The sequence below is a fragment of the Typopeltis vanoorti genome, chromosome 2 (genome assembly GCF_054136105.1).
Source record: "Typopeltis vanoorti isolate ZY-2024b chromosome 2, IOZ_Tvanoo_1.0, whole genome shotgun sequence".
NCBI lineage: Eukaryota > Metazoa > Arthropoda > Arachnida > Uropygi > Thelyphonidae > Typopeltis > Typopeltis vanoorti.
In genome coordinates, this window is record NC_143550.1 from 138,565,196 (window position 1) to 138,582,596 (window position 17,401).

General features: G+C 34.9%; 1 protein-coding gene across 1 annotated transcript in view; it reads left to right on the top strand.

The window, feature by feature from the left end:
* Positions 1–3,498: 3,498 nt before the first annotated feature.
* Positions 3,499–17,401, top strand: part of LOC150109463 (frizzled-5-like) — a 95,358-nt gene continuing 81,455 nt past the window's right edge. Inside the window, exon 1 of the mRNA XM_090408427.1 lies at positions 3,499–3,812. The gene's annotated coding sequence lies outside the window, so the exon portion shown is untranslated. The remainder of the gene's footprint in view (positions 3,813–17,401) is intronic.

A 17,401-nucleotide genomic window follows, 5' to 3' on the forward strand; every position in this document is an offset into this window, starting at 1 on the left:
TTTTTAATGTTCTGTAATTATCTATGTGTTTTAAATTTCTTGGTAGGTTGTTGAGTTGCGTGGGTATCTGATGTGATTTCACTGAAGAACCTTATGAGCTGTTGAAGGGTGTAGGGATATAGAGGGTTGTTGTAGGTCGTGTTATACGATGTGTGTCTCTGTTGTTTCCATAGGTGATGTTGAAGTAATTCCTTGTTAATGTCATGTAGTGTTTCAGGTTTTTAATGTTCAGGATTCTGTGTGTCGCCATGTGCTGGTCGGATAATAATAATAATAATAATAATAATAATAATAATAATAATAATAATAATAATAATAAATTATTTTTTGTAAATAAACACGCTTTATTACGTAAACATAACTAGGTTGGATTTTAAAATAAATATATTACACGGAAACCTACAGAATCAAAAAAACAGAATAGTTTTTCAATGACAAATTCAATTGGCCCTTTTCCAATTTATTTCAATTTAAAAAAAAAATCGAAAAGCATTTCATGACGTCAGGTGACGTCACTAGACATCTTCAGTCGCCAGTGTTTTGCCACTCTTGCTCTTGAAGACTCCCGAAAAATTAGGTCACAACAAGCTTGTTCTTACAATCTAAATTCAGTATAGAAATAGTAGGTTGTTGAGTTACTGGCATTAAGAAGAAACAGAGGAAGCATGTCCCCCAAGAAAGTTTTCGAGGTGATTTCTCAAGCATCCAGTTATAAGATTCGTGCTTGTGCTAATTGCTTGTCAATACTGCATCCCCCAATGAAGTCAACATCCATCCACACATACAGAAATAGTGTTTAATTTTTCCTGAATTCCAAACATCACTATAACCATGTCTATCTCGAACTTATCTTCAAATTTTCTAGTCACTTCAAATAGTTCATTGAATTTATTAATTTACTTTAAATTCGGGAAAAGTTATCAATATCAATACAGGTATTGTCAATACCTGTATTACATAATCAAATTTATATTATTACTAATTTCCTGTCAATAATTTTTATCCAAATTAGTCTCCGAGGGTTCCAACATTATCAGATCTTGTATTTCGGATCCTGTTTTGCTAACTTTCCTCTCTCATTCTGTTTAAGTGACCATACCACCTGAGATTAGTTCTGCTAACGCATTCCTGGATGCTGAAAATATCAAGTTCTTTCCTGATATACTCGTTTTTAATATGATATTGCCATTGATGCCATCTGTTCGTGTTCCTCATCTTTCTCAAGACTCTCACACAGGCGGTCTCCAGTCTTTGGTCAAGTGCTTTATTTCTAACCCAATTCTTAGATCCACAACTTCAAAAATGGTTTGAACACTGTCTTGTATACTGCTAGTTTGGCTAATTTCTCTCTTATTCCACATAAATTTATTGAGCTGGCTATCCACCATACCAGCTTTCTTATTCTGTTGGATATTTCCAGCTTTAACCTGCCATCTTCACTAAAATACAAACTATAATCAACCGATTCCAATTATATTAACCAATTGGAATTGGTTGATTATAGTTTGTAACAGTTTTTTACTTTTTAGTGCCTTACATCAGTTATGTACCCTGAAGATGCCAACAGCCTTCGTTGGTGAAACTAGTTGGTATAACACAGTTGTTTATTATATGCACTTGATCAATATAATCCCATTAAAAGTCTTTCCATAACTTATGTACTCTATACGGAATTTAATATACACACAAAGAAAGCTTATATATTTAATTCTTAATTGAAATTAATGAAGGCAATAAAATACAGCGTTACTTCCCTTTTTTCTTTTTTTGTTTGTAATTCTAATAACGTTCACCGTAACCATCATCTTCATTTTAACTATTGCATTTTTCTTATGTATTCGAAAATATCACAATTAAATAATAATAATAAATATTTTATATATTTTATAAATGTTTATTTATAAACTTATTTCAGATAAACCCAAATGAATCTTGAAAATTTAGAAAATATTTATATTTAAAATATATTTAAAACTCATTAAAGAACATTAATTAATATTAGTTCATTATCATAAGAAATAAAAGGTGTTTAAAAATAATTCATATTTTTATTACTTTGTTTAAGTATTTTATTTAATTTTTTTTATATATGATATTTATTTCAGTTCCTTCCTCTTTCATAAAGAGTAACTTTGAAAACTGATCGATAAAAAGGAATGCTTTTTTTCTCCTAGAACTCGATGATATGTTATTCCCATACCTCTTTTCTACATCACCTTGTACTGCATTACAACTGATTAGATTAAAACATAGAATTACAACATTTGTAGAACGAAACCACGGCATGCAAAGTCAAACATAATCTTTAATGATTTGCAAAAGCTTCGAGGTTCATTAATTATGCATGCAGATAATAACTAAATACAATATAGAATCAATGAATAGCATTTGCAGTTTCGTTTAGATATTTTTTAGATTTTTAGAAAAAAGCATGCGCTTTGATGACTGAGTCGCGTGTTAACCGAATTATTGTTGATTTCATAAGCAGCCAATGAAAGAAGAGAAAAATTAGTTTTGTGTTTATTCTACGTCTGTTTAACATTTATTCGTTGTTTTCATCTTATTTTTCTTCTTCTTTTTTAAAATAGAATATAAATAAAGCGGTGGGAAAGAACAATTCAAATAAAGTGTTAAAATGGTGTTAAAACTTACTCGACTATTGCTTTATATATATATATATATATAATGACCTGGAAACATGGCTCTTGTATATATAAAAATACCTTACTTACGTAGGTAGCAAGCTATTTTTTTTTCTATAAACATATAATAGTCAATGGGGAATTTTATGTGCTCTTTCAAAAAAAAAAAAAAAAAAAAAAAAGAGAACGAAAGAAAGAAAAAAGAAATCGCTTTCCCTCGTCTTCATCTATTATTTGCAGACTAAACTAATGGGTTTTTGTGCTCTGAGTTGCCCTTCATATTGTCTTCGGAACCAATATTTCTTTCCCGAGTTATTCCGAAGAATAAGCAGGTGGAGATATTTCCACGCTCGCGCTACGAAACTCGGAAGCTCTGTCTTTTCCGTTCTCCTCTATTACTTTTTCTATTTCTTCGTGTGGAGGTTCAAGGCAACGGTTTTGTTTGTACTACAGATATATTCCTGGCGCAATGTGTCAGAATCAAATCACTACAGGACACATGAAGGACGGACCCAACGTCGCTATGGTAACGTACCTAGTGCCAACGATTTAGAAGTGAACTATGCAGCAGACTCAATCCCAACCCCCCAATTTATCCCCCATCTTTCTCCCTTCCCCCTCTCTCCCGTTCCCTACGTTTGCCCAAACCTCCCCTCACGTAGCGACTATCATATATTAGTCCTGCGAAGCAAAGGAGAACTGGAGGTGGGGGGGAATGGGTGGGTGGGTGGGTAGGCAACAACGGTTATCGACAGTAGCGCTAGTACGGCGGCTTCAGTCAGCACTCAGCCGGCGCGTAGAGAAGGGTGCATGATCGGCACGTGCACCTAGTGTATTACTTTGTATAGAGGGCTGAACCTGTGGCCATCGATTTTTAGGCTAAGGGAAAGACGGGAAGACGGGGGGAAAGGACGGACGCCTTTGAACGCGCGCGCGCGCGCACACACACACACACACACACGCACACACCAACTCACGCTACAACACACTGAGCGAGAGGGAGTAGAAGCCCGGTGTACAACGACGGCGCTTTTGACGGCACAACTTTGAGATCCACGCCGATAGGAAGCCATCTTTACGGCTAGCTGTGATGTCAAAAACCTGGCCGCGTTTTCTACATGGTTACCCTTCGCCGGTCTTAAGAAGCTATCCAATTTTGGTCACAGAAAGGTAAGAACCAATGTTAAGTCTGTTTTTTTTTTTATGATTATTTGATTACCGACTAGTGATCTCTTTATGTAGTAAATACGGCGTGCGGACACAGATGCACCGCTGTGTGTGCGTGTGTGAGGAGCAAACCTTTCTGGTGGCGTTTATTGCGTTGCTCGTAACACATATCAATGGCAGCCCGTCACAGGGTAATAATAGGCGCTAAGAATGATGTTTGTGCGTGCGTTGATGCTGATAAAGATCCTCCCTTTTTTTTTTTTTATTTATTTATTTCTTTTAAGGGACAATATGTAACTTGGGGATGCGCCCAGACTAAATTTACAACATTTTTCCTTATAAATAAAAATGAATTAATTAACTATATCCTTGTTGATGACCTCTGTGACCCCTTTCCCGATCCACTTAATCAAATGACGTGTTCCAGAAATGTGACATCCACTTAGACACCTTTAATTCAAAACGCGTTTCTTCAAAATGGTATTATGATTGAGAAGTAACTAATTTTCGATTTATACTCTTAACTCAATAGCGTTTGCTCACGAAGGATTGATTTGCGAAGGATATCCTGTACTTTTTTTCAAGGCAGTGTATATTTCATAGCAACACGCAATCTTCTAGGAATAATGTGTATTTACGGTCATCAATCGAATGATGATCAACTAATTTAGTTTGTTTGCGTTTGGCTGACATTACCAAGAATGCGATCATTGTTGAACTGTTTACATTCGCTGCTGATTAGTTTATATGATCATTTTATATTTTATATTCATTCGTTAAAGTTTTTTTTATTTGATATACATCTTACTCGACGATTATAAACTGGATTTTTGATGCTTATGAATATTTAAAAAAAAACATAAAATAGTTTTTTTATATGTTTTTTAACTGAAAAATAGCGATGCATTTTTGAATCCATCATTATGTATAATTTATACAAATCGTTTATTTGCATTTATCTCATATCATTCTTTGTGAAAGTGTATTTTAAGTGGTTAAGATAGATTTTTTTATTTTAGTTGTTTTTATGATTTCTATAATTATTATTTTAAGTTTCCACAAACAAGTAAAAAGTTAACGATTAATTCCAATCATATCAACTATATTGATTGATATTTCGTTGTAAGGAACACATTATTACGTAAACTTAATTACAAACAGAAGATTATTTTAGTCCATTTTTTTTTCCCCCTGTTACAGTCATAAAAGATTTGGCCTTAATATGATTTCTTTCATTTGTTAAGATGTGTATGGATTAAGGCATCTGTTTAGTAGGGCCTCACTCCTATAGATTTTAGGCAAGCAGCTTATTCTATTTATATCCTCTCTCTCTCTCTCTCTCTCATCTTCTTTCTCTTATTATTTCCTAACTCAACAACATCATTAATGCCCACGCATCTTCTTCTGTCCTCTAGAACAAAACTGCGAACCAACAAATAAGATTTGTACAATATACGAAGAGAATTTACGTAACACACACACACAACTGTGGATGGTTGCTATGGAGATATGAGTGATGTTGATTTGTGTCAAGAGTAACATGGAAGAATTAGACGCACTCGCAATATATGTCTCGTGTGTACACATGTTGGGGTTAGTTTGCATGTTTAATACATTTAACAAAGCGAGATAGTGGAGAAGTGGATTTTAAATGGCTTCATCTGTATGTGGCAAATTTGTAGGAAATCGGAAAGTATAGGTGTGTATGTGTGCGCGCTCGCCATGTGAAATCTACCAATTTTAAATAAAAATAGACAGTCTGTAAGAAAAAAATTATATATTGGGTAGTTCTCTTATATCCACACATCATAGTGGAGATGTAGTCATATACAAGAACCTCTATCGTGATATCTGAAAGAGTGAATTTTCAAAGTAGTGTTAAGCCAGAACTATGGATTGCCAATAAAAAGATGGCTGTTTTCCTGTTACAGGGGGAGGAGAAAATGACTCTAATGGCTTTGAACTTCCCAAATCGTTATATTCTAATACGGTAACCATGACAACAGTGCCACAACTGATAGAGTTCTAGTCCTGATAAGGAGATGGTAGGTGGATTAAGAGGTAGTAGGGGAATGGAATGTGAAAAAAAAAGTTATTTCTAGTACCAGGATCGTAGGTAGATTAATAGGGGGGGGGGGGACGCATGGGAAACTCTCATGACTTCGCACCCCTGATCATTAAAGTGTAATGTATTACCTTAAGGATGACAGGGCCTTTCCGCTTCTTCTTCCAATCTTCCATTTTTTTTTTTTTTTTTGTCGGTAATCAGTGTTTAACTTCTAGTTACTAGCTAGAATAATAGGTTAACCTTTTCGAGTTTATTCTGTCGATAGAGTGAACTGTGTATGATTTTCTCATACGCAGTTCACTCTATCATCTCTCTATATGTGTTAACTCTTTCGTCTTTCTTGCGTTCTTCCCTCTTTGAATATCGTCACGTTCTACTTTCATTTTCTTTTCCAAGCATATATAATCTTCATATTACTCTCTCTCTCTCTCTCTCTCTCTCTCTTTCTCTCTCTCTTATTCTCCTTAATGAGAAAAATCCTTAACAAAATACTAAAATTGACTACTTTGGACGAAATTATTGAAAACGAACTGGACCAATGCTTACGTCTTGTTGCGACTGGTGTACGATATCGACACATGTTTAAATCTACTTCCCACATACCATGGGATACACTTTACGGTTTTTGCATGAAAGTTCCCATTATGGCCGTGGAATAGTCGGCAGGATGATGTTATGCGCATTTGGTTGGAAAAGAGAGTACGAGAATGATCTCGTCATTATATGAGGAACATTTATAAAGGCGCATGTTAACCGAATCCGACAAGATTTTCCTTCTGGAAAATATTTTTTGCTTCCGCAAAAATCAACCAAATCTAAGTACTTCATATAATGTATTCCTCCTCATAGAATTACATACACATACTATTAATTACATTATACATATCTTCGTAGAATTATTATTATTATTATTATTATTATTATTATTATTATTATTATTATATCGCTGTCTCCATGGAGTCAGACGACTCATCGCGGAGGATCCTACATTGACATGCTAACCATTTTCACTACCTATCATATCATATGCTAGATGGGTGAAGCAAGAATGATTTTCACATTCCGTTATCTGTAAAAAGAAAATTTTATGGATAGGGTATTATTGAGCTATAAGCTCTGATCATGGCAGGAGGGTAACACAAAAGCCGAGCCTCAGTTAAAACTTTATTAGTTACAGCATTGCCATCCGTTACCCTGGATCCTCGGTACCGTTTTCCATTCAAACATTATTATTTATTGCAATAGCAAACATTATAAAAAAAGGTAGATGGTATTTTTGCATAAAATATAAGTAATATTTAAGAACTAACTAGTATAACAATTTATAGTGTAACAAATTATTAACACACTAGTTTACTATATTTAGTTTTAAAGAAGTTCGTTTTTTTTTTATTAATGTAATTTTCCAAAGGTGCAAATGAAAAAAAAATTTCCACAGTACTGTATGTGTTTTTTTATACAAAAATTCGTTCTGAGAAATAACCTAGAATTCTCATTAAATCCTAGATAGCCTCCTGAACTGTTAAATTTTATCCCTTCAAATGTGTTAAGAATAAAAGCAATAATTACATTTTTTTTAATCCAAAAATGTTGGTCATGACTTATTTCATAAAACCGTAAATAATTAAATTAGAAGGCTCCAAACTTTCTTAAAGGGTCTTATTTAAAAATAAAAAAAAACAACTGTAACTTCTTGAAAACAGTGACAATCACGATTCTTAATTGACTGAAAAATGTTATGTTAAAAAAATCCCAATGCATAGCAATTTGCCTTCCCACCTAAACTGCTATAGTCCTTATAATGAGGACTGGCTTAGAGGGACGAAGGAAGAATGCTTTTCATCTTCCCCGTTATCTGTAGAGGACAGTGTAAGGATAAGGTGTTATTGAGCTGTATAAATAAAGCTCTGATCATGGCAGGAGGGTAACAGCAATAGCCTAGCCTCAGTTAGAACTTCATTGGCTACAGCATTGCCATCCATTACCCTCCAAGGGTATTAATCACCGCACTTCACGGTCGATTAACTTCACACCACATATATGATATATATATATATATATATCATATATATCATACCGGTCCAATGGTCGCAGAACGCAGAACGATAATGTTTTGATGAGTGAAGCATAAATGCTTTTCATATTCCCCTCCATCTGAAAAGGTAAGTTCTTTGGGTGGAGAATTATTGAGCTTTAAGCTCGCCCTGAAAGGGCAGTGAGATTAACTGTATTCAGCTGAGCAATTGATTTGGATCTCTTGTATTTGCAGAAATCTGCTTCATTATAGTCTGAAGCTTACTTGATCAGTGGGTTCGGATGATTAATTGTCTTGATGAAGAACTTTTCAGCTAGGTCGTAAAGGAGAGATGTGATGTAGGGAATGTTGACGTCTCTGTGAATTTGGGTGTTTCTGATGAACCACGGAGCATCCAAACTCATTCTCAGACATTTGTTCTGTATTCTCTGCAGCTTTTGAATATTTGTGTTGGAAGTATGACTCCATGCAGGAGATGCGTAAGTGATGACTGGGCGTATTACCATCTTGTATATGAGCAGTTTGTTCTGAGTATCGAATTTACTTTTTCTGTTGATCATGGGGTAGAGCTGCGCTATTACTTTGGATGTCTTTGAACTTACGTGTTCTATATGATTGGTGAATTGTAGTTTTTTTTATCGAGAATTACTCCGAGATATTTGACTGTATTTTGCCATGGGATTTTAAAACCTAGTAAATGTATATCCTCCTTGATTTGAGGCTTTTTTTCTAGTGAACAGTATGGCTGAACTCTTCTGTGGATTGGATTCTCCAGTCCATCAGCCATTTCTGAAATGTGTGAATACTGTTTTGGCAGCTAGTTTGGGGCTAATAGATTTTGCTAATAATGCAGTATCATCAGCATATAATGCAGTGATTGTTGAGCTTGGGTTTTGAGGGATATCAGCAATAGAGCTAGAAAACAGCAAGGGGGGCCAAGAGTGAGCCCTGTGGCACTCCCGCCAGAACCTTGCGTCTGGTTGATACAGTTTCATTTATTTTGACTTGCATGTATCTGTCTCTGAGGTAGGAGTGAATTATTTTAACTAGATTAGTAGGCATATTGAATGTGATGAGCTTGTGGAGAAGATCCTTATGCTACACCTTATCAAAAGCCTTTGCAGCATCTAAAAAGACTGCAGCTGTATGAAGGTTCCGGTTGAAGCCTTCGGAGATATATTCGATCAGCCTGTGGATCTGCTGAATGGTGGAGTGGTTTTTTCGAAATCCAAATTGCTCATTTGGGATTATACGTAGTTGGTCCGTTTGTGATTGAAGCCTAGTAAGGACTACTTTTTCTGCGATCTTTCCAAGGTTAGACAGAAGACTAGGTCTGTAGCTTTCAGGGAGTTGGGTGTTTTTTCTAATTTTTTTTATTGGTGTGACATCTGCTATTTTCCATGTTAAAGGGAAATACTTGAGTCTGAGGATGGCATTAATTAAGTTGACTAGATGTACAATGGCTTTTCTGGGAAGTAGTTTAATTATTTTGTTTGTAATTCCATCTGAACCTGGAGCTTTGTTGTTGTTCAGGTGGGTTATAATTTTATAACTTCTGTTGGAGAAGTGGGTATGAGAGGTTCTAGGTCATCTTTTTGTTGTGTTATGACCTGGCTAACGCGGCGGTGAATCTTGTAGATGAGATTGATGTTCAAATTTTCATATGAGGGGTTGCATTGAGTTTCTAAGCTGTCGACCAGAGCCTCTGCCTTTTCCTTGTCAGTATGAGCTATTCCATTCGTGGTCTGAATTGGGGGTAAAAGTTGTCTTTTAGTGGGGAAGGTTCTCAGAAACTTCCAAATGGAGTTGTCTTCTGGGTTTAATTTCGTTAGCTTAGATTCTCATTCTTGGTTTCGATGTTTTTGGAGGACTTCACGAACTTGTCTGTTTAATTTATTCAAATTTGTTTTATCTTGAGGGGCTCTTGTGTTATGATATCTCTTTCTGGTTTTGTTTTTCAGTCTGATTAAATCCATGATTTCCTCGGGGATCCGACCACTTGGGTGAAAGATTGTAGTTTGGGTGATTGACTTTATTGAATTTTTGATTTCACGGTAAGGTTGTTTGCAGCCAATACTATCTCCTCTTTAGTGTGAATAGTAGGGACTGGACCAATGTGATTAGGTAGGATTCTGGAGAGTTTGTCCCAAGATATGAAAGAGTTGGGAGGAGAGAATTGTTCTTGTGTACCAAGCTGAAGCAGAATAGGGTTGTGATCGGACGAAAGTTCATTTATTGTTTCCAGCTGATATTGGTATCTGATGTTTTTGAGGACGACTATGCCAAGTACATCTGAATTTCCAGTTGAGCTGTGATGGGTGGGCTCTGTGGGTCCTGTTACAACAATAGAATGTTGCGTTGAGTAATGGTTTAGAATGAGACCTTTGTCGTTGAGTGTGGAGCTATGCCAGGCTGTATGTTTGGCGTTACAGTCACCAGCCATGATGATGGAGTCTGTGAAGCCGAGAATGGAGTCCAAGTCAGATACCAACAATGGAATGCTGGGTGAATTATATACAGCATAGATTTTGATATTGCCAGCATAGTCGTCCTCAAAAACATCAGATACTTATAATCCTTATAAGGACTGGCTTAAAGGGGCGAAGCAAGAATGCTTTTCATCTTCCCCGTTATCTGTAGAGGACAGTGTAGGGATAAGGTGTCATTGAGCTATTAAAGCTCTGATCATGGCAGGAGGGTAACAGCAATAGCCGAGCCTCAGTTAGAACTTCATTGGCTACAGATGGTCCTTATAGTCCTTATAAGGACTGGCTTAAAGGGGCGAAGCAAGAATGCTTTTCATCTTCCCCGTTATCTGTAGAGGACAGTGTAGGGATAAGGTGTTATTGAGCTATTAAAGCTCTGATCATGGCAGGAGGGTAACAGCAATAGCCGAGCCTCAGTTAGAACTTCATTGGCTACAGATGGTCCTTATAGTCCTTATAAGGACTGGCTTAAAGGGGCGAAGCAAGAATGCTTTTCATCTTCCCCGTTATCTGTAGAGGACAGTGTAGCGATAAGGTATTATTGAGCTATTAAAGCTCTAATCATGGCAGGAGGGTAACAGCAATAGCCGAGCCTCAGAACTTCATTGGCTACAGCATTGCCATCCATTACCCTCCCAGGGTATTAATCGCCGCATCTCACGGTCGACTATCACCACCCTACAGATGGTTCTTAAAAGAACTGGGCGATGGACTGAGTCCTTGACTCTTTATCCCGTCATCTGAATGAAGAAAATCTGTGTGGATGGAGTGTTATTGACTAAAAAGCTCTAGTCATGGCTGGGTAACGGCAATAGCCGAGCCTCAGTTAAAACTTCATTGGATACAGCATTGCCATTTGTTACCCTGGAAGTCCTAAAAAGGACTTTTCTTTCCCCCTACAGATGGTCCTTATAAGGACTGGCTTAATGGGGCGAAGCAAGAATGCTTTTCATCTTCGCCGTTATCTGTAGAGGACAGTGTAGGGGTAAGGTGTTATTGAGCTATTAATTAAAGCTCTGATCATGGCAGGAGGGTAACAGCAATAGCCTAACCTCAGTTAGAACTTCATCGGCTACAGCAATGCCATCCATTACCCTCCGGGTGCTGAAGAAACTTTTATAGAAAAGATATGCAATATTTTTATGGTGTAATTATTTAGTTTTTCAATAAAGATATTTTGACGATTAAAATCATGTAAATTTTTATATCAGAATATACTTATTATTATTATTATTTTAGAAATAAAATACAATACTTTTTTAGGATAGCGCGTATTCATGGTAAGAGCGGAAGACATTTGTGTGCTAGTGTTGTATTTTAGATAATGACCCATTATAAAAAATTGATAGAAACTGTAAATGCTGTAAGTACCAAAGAGAAGCGACCAGAAAGGAAATAACGTATGGAACAAAATATATCAATGACAGACAGCATCTTGTTGGCATGTTTTATTCTAAGAAAGCTACAAAATGGAAGTATCAATCCGCACGTACGGGATCATTCTTCCGTGACCCGACTCCATATCTGTTCCTTTGATGGCCTGCTGTCTCTCAGAGACCTTCTCTGCTTGTGTTATTGAGGGCAATAGGCGGTGAGAGTAAACAGCCGCTTTTCTCCATTCACTGGCTGGATGTGTAGATGGAAAAAAAAAAAAAATCTGTTGTCTTTCTTTGCGGGCTCAGCAGTACGCTCTTGTTTCGGTGCTTTATTTCTTTCTATCTTCAACACGTCCACAAGTCGGTTTTCGTTATCGCAGGCGCTAGCATTATACACCTCATAAAGCACACGTAGACCAGCAGTAGTATAGCACCAAGTTCCTAAAATATAGAACAAACACTTTTTTTTTTTTAATCCCTGTTTTTAAAATTCGTAACTTTTAAATTTCAAAATCAAGTTTCTAACAACAATCGGCACGTCAGAATTTAAATGAATTTATGGTATCCTCATAAAATCATTTATGAGGATAAATTCATGACATTGTGTAAATCTGAAAATTTATTATTATACTTTTTAATTTATTTTATGGTGTATTGGATTTTTTCCATAAATTAAAAAAATATTTTAATATTTTCTTTTTTTAATTAAAATTAATATTTAAATATTACTTTCCCAATTTTTATATAAGAAATTCAATTAACATTAATATATGACATCAGAAAAAGCAATTTGTTATGTCGTTCCAATTGAACTGATAACAGACACATTTGAAGATAAACGAATCTCGAAAACAGGTCACCCTACAGTGACGTACGCATGAAGTATAGAGTTGCTCTCTTCTCCCATTCTTCATCCTCTGAATTGAATTGACACCATATTACAAATCAATGTCTAAAGTGAATTCTGGTTGAAAATAAATGGAGAAGAATGAGATGTGCCAACTTTATCAAAGTCAGAGAGATTGCTTCGCACATCCCATGCTCACTGAACAGCTGTTTCTAAATTATCTTCATTCTTATCACGTGCTTGTTATTCCCCGCGAAGTTGATCAGCATAATTTTCGCTTTGCCTTCTGTCGAATCACCTGCCCCTTAGCTATCAGCAATTTGCATTCGCGCTTTTAAAGCTGGGGTTAGATAATTAATTTCGTCATAGATTGAGAAGTGTGGAGCGCTCCCTATTGGTACACTGAAGAAACATTAAAAAAGGCGATTCATATATATATTCCCCCCCCCCCCCCAGTAACATGTAAGAGGAGACAAATAAGGAGATATCAGTTTTTTAATCACGATAAATACAATGTTCATTAACAATTAATATTAGATCATAAATAAATAATTAAAATACATTTAGTATAATTAATATACGATTGGCAATTAATTCTGTTGGATTAGATGATAACAATATTATTCTTCAAATATATTACTGATTATACTGAATATATATATATATATATATATATATATATATATATATATATATATATATATATATATATATAAAAAACAGAATAAAATAATAAAATAAAAAAGCAATTAGAAGAGATAAAATCATAAACTAAAAATCAAATTAAAATAAAATAACAAAATAAAACAAAACATATTTATTGTATTAGTAATGAATAGAAAGAGTTTTTTTTTTTCTTTTGAGTAAGATCCTCCTGATGATATACAGTATATATATATATATATATATATATATATATTATTGATGAAGGTCACACAGTAGTCCAAACGTTTCCTGTTTGATATGTGATTGTCAACCCAAATTTTCATCCATAGATGAAATTGAATTTGACAGTCGTTAGGGGATACATTGAATGATTTATAGTACCCTCTACTCCATAACTGATAAGCCAAATACACACACTTCATTCTGTCTCCGTGGAAACCAGGATACGCACATGATTGATTGCGTACACACAGGCTACATAATGGACTATTGGCAAAAAACGAAATGAAATGAAAGATAAAATAAATAAAATATAAAAAAGACATTAAAATAACGCGCCGAGAAATTAGTTAAGCTATTATGGTATTCGTTGAAAACATTTAAATATGTTTAACATATATATATAATGAAAGTATGAAATATATTTGAAAATAATATTTTCATGCATAAATTAGATAGTTTTCATCATCTGTTATAACGTGATCACTTTGAAGGGGCGATGTCGGATGTATTTGACATCATTCAAACGAGTGGTCAGCTTATATAGTCTGAACTATATCTTCAACAGTATACGCATATTTATTCTTAAAATCCGCTGAGTAGATTTAGATGTGGCGACTGGCATGTAGAATGCCATTTAGGAGTGTATCATCCCAATTTGCTATGCTCATGTAATTTAAACTTGCCTTCTAATTCTTGCTGATGTGCTTTATAGCGTGGCAATTTTCATGAAAAAGATCCGGTTGAATGTCGTCATGATAATACGACATGTCATAGTGCAAAGTCTGTAGCGATTTGGTTTGAGGAAATATAAATGCAAATATTAAACTGGTTGAGTGCAGAGTTCCGATTGGAATTCTATAGAGCACGTTAGCAAGAATTAGAATGTAGGTTTAAACTACATGAGATAGCTACCGTTTTTGATGGAGGAATGAGCCAAATATGTTGGTCTCTTTATCAATATCGGTGAAAGATCTACTCAAGAGAGTGACGATCAAAGGTAAAGCAATGGTATATTGAGGTTTGAGAAAATAAAGCATAGGGGAAGCCAGGTGTACGTTAAATTTTTGCAATGGTATTCAAAGCCAAAATTCCACCTTCAGCGAAGTCTATTTTCACTCCTAATCCTCCCAACAGCTCATTCTTCCTTAAATCCAATGAGCAACTTCTGTACTAAGAATTCCTCTCACATTTCGAACTATTTTTTGCATTCCTGTGTGACCGATAGTGTTTGTAGTGATCTGCGATCTGACGTACATCGAAAATTGTCTAACATAGCATTTTATTTTGTTTTATTTTATTTTTCCTGGGTCAAAATTTTATTATCTTATTTTTTGCGCTTTCTTTGCTGCTTGTATCATTGCACAACTCAACAAATCATCCCAAACCTTGAGACTTTCCCTCAAATTGAGACCTTCTGCATTCTAACTACTCTGATGAAATCATTCTTGAAAGAGAAAATATCAAAGCATGTGCTGTCACTAATGAAAATACCCGAACAATTCCCGATAATCCTACGATTCCAGTAGTAATAGTAATCCCAACATACTGGCTCTTGTCCTTGCCAATACCCTCACAACATTATCATCACCAGCATATGAAATATGCACATTTCGAAAGTTTTGTGTGTTCCAACACAAAAGTGGTGTTGTCTATAGCAAAAAATAAGTATTTATCTATTACTTTGACTCTTTCATGAGTACCTCCAACCCTCACTCCGCATTTAATTCTTGTTCTTTATCTAAGCCTTAACTCTCTCTTACAAGTGTGCTAAAGAAATTGTTATAAAAATTAAACATACTTCGCTAAGCACTCAACATAGCTCAAAACAAAATCCCCAACTTCTCTTTCTATCTATATCGAGTTGTTAGTTGTCCATAGGACAACTAACAATGAATCCAAATTCGATTTCTAAGAGAAAAGGGGGGAAAAATCTTCGAAATAGAATCAGGATTCATTGTTGGTTGTCCCTGGTATCATACCAAATATTTTACCCTCAGTGCTTTCAAATCTTTCGCTAAAAGCTGAAAAATCAAGAGATTTCATCACATTTCTCCAAATAAAAAGAATCCTGTCCAATAATTTAATCCCTACTAGCACAAAATATTTGTTCAGTCTTGCTTAAAAAAATCGCCAAAATAATTTTATATAAAGAATAAAACAATTTAAGAATAAATATTTATTTCATTGTTGAAGTTATTATATTAAAATATTTTCAACTTAATGATAGAATCTTAAATAATTAATTAAATAAAATTAGTGTTATTAAATTTTTCTGGAAAAATTATTAAATAAATTAGAATTATAAAATAAACCTTTTCTAATATTTTATATTTCTCTATTTAATGGTAAATTGACAATAAAAGATGAATCAATCGACCGTATTTCACGGTCGATTGATTCATTCAATCCAATACCCTTGGAGGGTAATGGATGGCAATGCTGTAGCTAATGAAGTTCTAACTGAGGCTTGGCTATTGCTGTTACCCTCCTGCCATGATCTAGAGCTTTAATAGCTCAATAACACCTTATCCATACACTGTCCTCTACAGATAACGGGGAAGATGAAAAGCATTCTTGCTTCGCCCCTTTAAGCCAGTCCTTATAAGGACTAAAAGATCGGGAAGAGATTCAGATTGACACTGAGGTTGATTAGTACCCTTGGAGGGTAATGGGTAGCATAGCCAATGAAGTTCTAACTGAGGCTCGGCTATTGCTGTTACCCTCCTGCCATGATCAGAGCTTTAATAGCTCATTAAGCACCTTAACCCTACACTGCCCTCTACAGATAACGGGGAGATGAAAAGCATTCTTGCTTCACCCCTTTAAGCTAGTCCTTATAAGGATAAGGAAAGTATGAAAAGATTTTCCATCACCCTGTATTACAGAATCACTAATTGGAATTATTATTTGTATATTTTATATTGCATTTAATGTTTTATACACGTTTAATTCTAATATTTTAATTTAATCTAATTAATGAGTGTTTATATGTTTAAATTATATATTTAAATATTTTATATATTATTTTATTTAATGTCGTTGAATATTTTATTTTCTATTATACTATTTAATTAGCAATATTTAATGGTTTATTTGAAAATATTGCGAACTGTTTTAATATTTTATATTATGCCACTTAATTAGCAATTTGAAAATTGTGTGTGTGTGTGTGTATTGTATGTTTAATTCTAGTTGATTCATTAATTCCGTGACTCAATCAAGCCAATCGATAAACATTGCAAGTGTTATAATGACTAAGCTTTGGCGGTACTGGGAAATCTTGGTTGGGCGGACACAACACATGGAAATGGGTACACATTTAATTAAATCCGTAACGAATAATACGCATACGTATAACACATGGAAATGGTTATGTCAGTGTTATGCTTGACCTGTTAAACTAGTCTAATTAATTCTGAGGTTGTAGTCGGCAGAATCTGAGGAGGAAATATTAGATCCAGTTCACAGTACTTAAAAATGGAATGTTCATTGAAAAAAAACCGTGAAAATGCTGTGCATGGTTGTTACAATCTTCAGAAATCTTCTACAAGGTTGCAAAGCTACTATTTGTTCATAAACTGATATTTCTTAATGGACCCTAACTTTTTTTTACGTAGTATACATTCCTTAAAATCGCCTTCGGATCTTATGATACCATTTGCTAAAGGGGGATTTAGTTTAAGTGCATTTTATGTAATCATTACTTATGTCAAGAAATTGAGGTAAGATCAACTCCATTATTTCTATTTGAGCCGAAATACCACCAAGAAGATGGAGAGCTTCTACACCATTGCGCAAATACTTGATACAGCTCTGAAAGTATCATACAGCAGTTCTTCTCGGCACATTAGTGCAAGTGGAATGTGTGGACATCGTAATGAGACGACTCGAG